The sequence below is a fragment of the Hemicordylus capensis genome, chromosome 2, assembly GCF_027244095.1.
Source record: "Hemicordylus capensis ecotype Gifberg chromosome 2, rHemCap1.1.pri, whole genome shotgun sequence".
NCBI classification, from domain to species: Eukaryota; Metazoa; Chordata; class Lepidosauria; order Squamata; family Cordylidae; genus Hemicordylus; species Hemicordylus capensis.
This window is the reverse complement of record NC_069658.1, coordinates 400481197-400486664: the sequence shown is the minus strand read 5'-3', so window position 1 is coordinate 400486664 and position 5468 is coordinate 400481197. Positions and strand designations below refer to the sequence as shown.

The 5468-nt window shown below is 48.2% G+C and overlaps 1 protein-coding gene across 9 annotated transcripts in view; it reads left to right on the top strand.

The window, feature by feature from the left end:
* RBFOX3 (RNA binding fox-1 homolog 3) overlaps positions 1-5468 on the top strand; it is a 463533-nt gene that overhangs the window by 342769 nt on the left and 115296 nt on the right. The gene's annotated exons all lie outside the window — the stretch shown is intronic.

Genomic DNA, 5468 nt, shown 5'->3' with positions numbered 1-5468 from the left:
TGATCTATTCTCCCCCACCCCCTTTAATCTCTTTGGAATGGCTTGACCTAGGACTTTGAGAACAGGCACGGATGTAGGGCAGGGCTGAAGGACTGTGTGTATTGGATTTGAAACGGATTGGTCAATCCTCTGATTTGTTTCAAGCCAGAAAATCACCAAAACTTCTGGAACTGAAGCCACCACCCACTCACCCGGCCCAGCCCCTGGACCATCATTCTACCCCCATGTGGAGAAATCTGCCCTTTATCCCCAACCCTTTAGATCTCCTGGAATGGCTTGGCATAGGGGCTTTGAAATTGGGCATAGATGTAGCACAGGGCAGCAGTAGCATGTGCACTTAATATCATCAATCCTGATCCCTGGAAATGCTCTGTGTTGCACTTGGTATGTGTGAGATTCAGATCCATGGTTTACTCTTGCTCTAACTGTTTTTTACCCTGGCCTTTGTATTTCTGATATGTGAAATGGGCACATTTGTTCAAGAATGTTTTCATGCTTAATTCAGAGACAATATGGCATTCATTGCATGCACGTTGCAGGGAAGCAAGGCAGTAGGAGAGGGGAGTCCATAACCCTCTCCTGCTTGTGGGCATCCCAACTGCTATCTGGCAGCTGTGGAACACAGAACAGTGCGCTGGATAAGGCCTTGGCCTGACCCGATCACAGCAAGTAGCCGTGCTTTTAGACTGGGTTAAAAGCTTCTAAAAGTTTAAAAACCCATCATGCTCTGCAAAGGCCAGAAAACCTTTGTTATAAACTAGAAGTACTCCTGTTGTGGTTGCTTAATGTAGACAGTTGATAGTTATTGTGGAGTTTTATTTGTTAGAAATAACAATACTCTGTTGTAGTTGGTTAATGAAAACAGTTCACATTCTAAACCTCACAGGAGCCAGCATGGTATAGTGGTTAGAGTGCTGGACTAGGACTGGGGAGACCTGGGTTCAAATCCCCATTCAGCCATGAAACTAGCTGGGTGACTCTGGGCCAGTCACTTCTCTCTCAGCCTAACCTACTTCACAGGGTTGTTGTGAAAGAGAAACTCCAGTATGTAGTACACTGCTCTGGGCTCCTTGGAGGAAGAGCGGGATATAAATGTATAAATAAATAAACTATGTGGGTTTTTATTTGTTGTAAATGGGGTGTAGATAGGAACATAGGAAGCTGCCTTATACCAAGTCAGACCCTTGGTCCATCTTGCTCAGTATTGTCTACCCAGACTGGCAGCGGCTTTTCCAAGGTTGCAGGCAGGAGACTCAGCCCTATTTGGAGATGTCAGGGAGGGAACCTGGAACCTTCTGCATGCGAACTGGCAGGTGTTTTTCCCAGAGCAGCCCCATCCATATCTCATAGTGCTCACACATGCAAATCCAAACCAGGGTGGACCCTGCTTAGCAAAGGGGACAATTCATGCTTGCTACCACAGGACCAGCTCTCCTCCCTTGATAAGCATACTCCTGTTGTACTTACTTAAGGAAACCCACTTATTGTTTTAAACATGTGAATTTTTACTGAATGTGTTAAAGACAGAACATTGTAGTTTCTATTGACTTTTGCACTACTTCAATATAAGTGCCCCAGGTGCAAATTGTCTTTTAAAGGCCATATAACTTGGCCCACCCGCACGTTTGTGACCCCCCCCCAAGACCTTTACAGGCCTGGGGGGCTAATTTGCCTATTAGTAAAAGAAATACCCGGAGGCAGTGCCAGTCCACCATATCTCCCACTTTCCCCCTCATTCTCTAGATCTCTGAATGTTGCCACGATTTGCCAGTGGCATTTAAAAAGGAAAAAGGGAAGCAAAAGAAGAGAGCTCTCAGCAAATGCTGGAGAAATCCAATACCTCTTGAGGGCTTGGTCAAGGTGCTGCATGAGGAGAAAGGGGCAGGCTTCCCTCTGGAGAAGGGGAGGCTGGAGAAAGGTAGCCAGGGTTCCTGCCTGTTCTGAACTCCATTGCCTTGCAGAATGGATGCTCCCATTTTGCACAAAGATCTCCCAAAAAGTCGTCTCAGCATGCCTAAAAGGAAACCGGATTTCCCTGGGAAATCAGAGTACTGGGCTGACTTTGTTTGCTGTTTATTGGTCAAAATAGGCACCTCGAAGCTATTCTGACTTATGATTGGTAGGGGGCAGGGTTAGTCCATGCCCACCTTAAAGGGGGGGGGGGGAGAAAGGCACAGGGCAGTAAATGTGCAATTTGGGTAGTGACTAAGTATGGTAATTACTTCATTTGAGGGCGATGGATCCCACTGAACACCCTAAGAGGGAGGAAATGGCTTTGCAAAGGAATTTAGAAAAAAGATCAAGAGCCAGCACCATCTACTGGCAAGTAGCAGAAATTTTGAGAGTGACATGCAAGCAAGTCCTTCCTCGACATCCTTTTACAGTTCAGCCTTGTAATTAGCCCCTCAAAAGTGATCTGTCTGCAAACCTTTGTTACTGGCTTGCTTCAGGGATGTAGTCAGGGCTTCTTCCTTTTAAACTCCCCCCGCCATGTCTCCATGGAGAGTGGTGGCTTGGGCAGCACTTGAAGGACTGATAACATTCTCAGGGGCTAGCTCATGCCATGTGCTGTTTTTATCTCTAGAATGTAGGGTCATTTCTGTGCTGCAGGGTCATTTCCTAGCATGTTCTAGAGATTTTAAAAAACGGCGAGTGGCATGAACTGGCCACTGGGAACAGTACCAGCACTGCTGAAGCTGCCGCTGCCTGCAGAGGTACAATGGGGGGGGGGGAGAAGCCCTGCCAATGCCACACTCAACCGACAACAATCCATGGTCACCAGTGTTGACCAGATTATTATTGTTGTTGTTTGTTGTTCGTTTGTTTACACAGTCAGACGGGTGTTATTGACTGGTTTGTTTTATCCAGACATCAAGTCCTTCCCAAGGACCTGGGTTGGCTGCATTTTATTATCAATGTTGTTGTTGCTGTTGTTGTTATTCGATTTCTATATCACCCTTCCAAAAATGGCTCAGGGCAGTTTACACAGAGAAATAATAAATAAATGAATAAATAAATAAGTAAGTAAGATGGATCCTTGTCCCCAAAGGACTCACGATCTCAAAAGAAACATAAGATAGACACCAGCAACAGTCACTGGAGGTACTGTGCTGGGGATGGAGAGGGCCAGTCACTCCCTCCCTGCTAAATGAGAGCTTCATAAATATTTATAAAATTTTATTTATTATTTCTTTATGTAAACCGCTTTGGAAACTTGTTGAAAAGCAGCATATAAATATTTGTTGTTGCTGCTGTTAAAGACAAAAGTGCTTCAGTACACAGCAAAATTAGTGGCTGACCCAGGGCCTTAGCCCTCCACCTCCACAACTCCCAGATAGTAAGTCCCCTACGCATTGTGTTCAGCATATACAGATCACTGTATGTGTGAATGCTTCCTACTTGTGCTATTCCTTCTGACTGGCACATTACAGTTCCCCTTTTGAGGCTACTTTGATAGCCCAGCAAAAGCTAATAAGTGGGATAATTCTTTAGAGGAGCATAGAACAAAATGATGTAAAGGAAATCATTTGATGTGCTGGCACTTGTAAGCTTCATGCCATGTGTTGTTCCAAAATCTGAAATCAAATCATGGCAAGAGCCATGTCTGCAGTGTTGCAAGCTCATGAAGCAGTAGTACCTAGCAACTTAATCCCCACCCTTACCCCCTTACTTGGGTCTTCTGAGCTCCCAACAGCCCCTTGCCCCAACCTGTGTGAAGCATGCACCAACCTCTGGCAAAGCAACTAACCAGCATCCATAGGGAAGCAGTCTTTGGACCTTTCTTGGAGACCCCTTTGGCAGCTGGCACCATTGATCACTGACTGCCAAGGGATGGGTAGGAAGTTGAATTCCTTGCTCTGGTTACAAGCAGCACTGTGCATGCTCCTTGATCTTTATTGCTTTAACTAGTATGTGTAAGCCCGTTGTAATAACGGGCTCTAGTGGGGGGGGGTCCCCGCTGTCGCCTCACCCGCCTCGGGCGCACTCCTTGGGCCGACACCTCCGCCGCCGCCTCGGGCGCTCTCTCCACCCGCCGTTTCTTGTGGCGGCGGCCGCCGCCATCGGAGCCAGTCGCCCCGCCACGGCCACCGCCTCCTTGGCCCGCACTCCTTTGGCCGAGGCCGCGGCTCCGCCGCCGCCTTGGCCACACTCTCTGCCCGCCGCTTCTGCTCTTTCTGGTCTCCCGTGGCGGCCGCCGCCGCCATCGGGGCCAGTCGCCCACCGGCGGCCGGGTCCAACATGGCCGCCCATCTCCGCGCATGCCCAGAACAGGCGAAAAAGACACGGGCGGCACGGACGCACGCCCAAGGCTTTTATGGGTAAGGATTGCCAGATTGCCTATGGATCTGGCAGTTTCTTTTCTTTGCTGGTTCTGTCTCCATGGATATTACAGATAGTTTTCCTATGAGCCTCCTAGTCCCTGTCCTATCTGATTCTGCAACCGCAAATTGAAACTCAGTGCCTTACAGAATTTTCACCTCTTAGACGATGCAGGTCCTTGCCACACTTCATGCTACATGCAAGCTATACTGGCTCAGAAGATCCTCAAATCATGACCCTTGAGTTTGAAAGGTGCCTGCCTTGGCAGACGTGATGATTTGGTAATAAAATTGTTCCTGGCATTGCCACTGCACCATTTTCTATTATTTATTGCCCAAGGGTCTTGTCAACATGTCTACGTCCCCAAACATTTCACTGCCAAGAACCCAGGGAAGTGGCTGTGATCTCAACACACACCCATGGGACGCATCTCAGCTCTGTGTTTCCCCCACAAGGGCCCCGGCATCTTCATTTAGCAAGTACATTTGCAGGGTGAGGGCAGGCAATACCTGCCGGAGAGCACCAAGTTCCTTTTCCTTGAGCTGTGCTGGTCACGTTGTTCCCAGGCTGAGTTGCAGAGAGGCGCTTTCTGGGCAATTTCCAGGGAAACCACAGTGGTAGGGGGCGGATATCATCATAGCATTAATGGAAGTGAGCCCTGGCCTAATGAGCTGTGATTCTCCCTGAATTGGGTTCACAGAGGCAGGAATTTCCATAATTGATCTCCATACTGCATGGCGCACAGTCAGAATGTGTGGCGCACAGTGCTTGATGTGTGAGCACCGAAAGATATTCCCCTCAGGAGATGGAGCCGCTCTGGGACGAGCAGAAGGTTCCAAGTTTCTTCCCTGGCATCTCCAAGATAGGGCTGAGAGAGATTCCTGCCTGCAACCTTGGAGAAGCCACTGCCAGTCTGGGTAGACAATACGGAGCTAGATAGGCCGATGGTCTGACTCCGTATATGGCAGCTTCCTAGAATACCCAGGAATCCTTACCAGGTGATGTAGTAGCCTATGAATGCAAAGAGTGGGAGAGAGTAAGGGCTTGAGGAGATTTTGCAGGGGTATCTTCAGCTATTTGTGAAGATGGTATCATTCCACATCAGTCCTGGCTGTGAGGGAGTAAAATCCAAGCTATCAGGAACTGAA